The sequence below is a fragment of the Pteropus medius genome, unplaced genomic scaffold (assembly GCF_902729225.1).
Source record: "Pteropus medius unplaced genomic scaffold, Ma_sr-lr_union100, whole genome shotgun sequence".
In the NCBI taxonomy this organism is placed as follows: Eukaryota; Metazoa; Chordata; class Mammalia; order Chiroptera; family Pteropodidae; genus Pteropus; species Pteropus medius.
The window spans coordinates 3,647,316-3,648,338 of record NW_024344240.1 but is presented as its reverse complement, the minus strand read 5'-3'; the positions used below and the strand labels follow the sequence as shown (position 1 = coordinate 3,648,338).

The window sequence follows — 1,023 nt, the reverse complement described above, 5'->3', positions numbered from 1 at the left end:
CACAAACATACATGCATATGTTCACAAAACAGTAAATATAAACATTCATATGTTCACATGCATATATACATGCATATGTTCACAAAACAGTAAATATATATAAATATAAATATAAATATATATATATTTTTATATTTTAGGTGAGGCAACCCTCGGTTGACTTCACACATTTCAAGGACCTTGTCATCTTACAATCCCTTTTTTTTTTTTTTACACCTATAGCACCTGGTCTCCCTAGGTGGTCTCCTATCCAAGAACTAACCAGGCCCGATCCTGATTAGCTTCCGAGATCAGACGGGATCGGACGTATTCAGGGTGGCATGGCCATAAATCCAGGTGATTTTAAAATGTACTATATCTTATAGTAATCCAGAACTCATTACTATACAAAATATTCCGGAGAATAGAAAGAGAAGGAAGAAATAGAAGGAAAAGAATTTTGTAAATCACATCTAACAGTATATCAAAATATAAGATAATGCAACAAAGTAGTGTGTATTCCAGGAATTCAAGAATAGTTTAACCTCTGGTAATTTATTTGTGCTACTTGCCACATTACCAGATTAAAAGAGAAGAAAAAAACACACACAAAAAGAGTCATTCAATAAAACTTAATGTCCATTCAGGATGGGGGGAAAAAAAAAAACTCTTAGGAAACAAATGTTAGAAGGGAGCTTTAATAGCCCAATAAAGAGAATTCACGTTACATCTAGCATCGTGATTAATGGTAAAATTTTAGAAACAGAAACATTAAAGTAAGGAATAGGACCAGGAAAACCTCTAGCATTCCTTATATTCAACATTGTACCAGAGGTATTAGTTATTGTAATAAGACCAGGTAAAAAATCAAGAGGTAGAAAGATTAAAAAGGAAAGGCCAAACTGCCATCATTTGCATATAGTATATATAGAATCAATAGGCAACTCTGAAAACTAGTTCGAGACTTCAGTAAGATTTCCAGACACAAGTCAATGTACGAAAATTAATAACGTTTCTATATGCCAACTATATTCAAATATTCAA

General features: G+C 32.5%; 1 pseudogene; it reads right to left on the bottom strand.

Moving 5' to 3' along the window:
• Nucleotides 1-213: 213 nt before the first annotated feature.
• Nucleotides 214-332, bottom strand: LOC120607507 (uncharacterized; annotated as a pseudogene).
• Nucleotides 333-1,023: the final 691 nt, after the last annotated feature.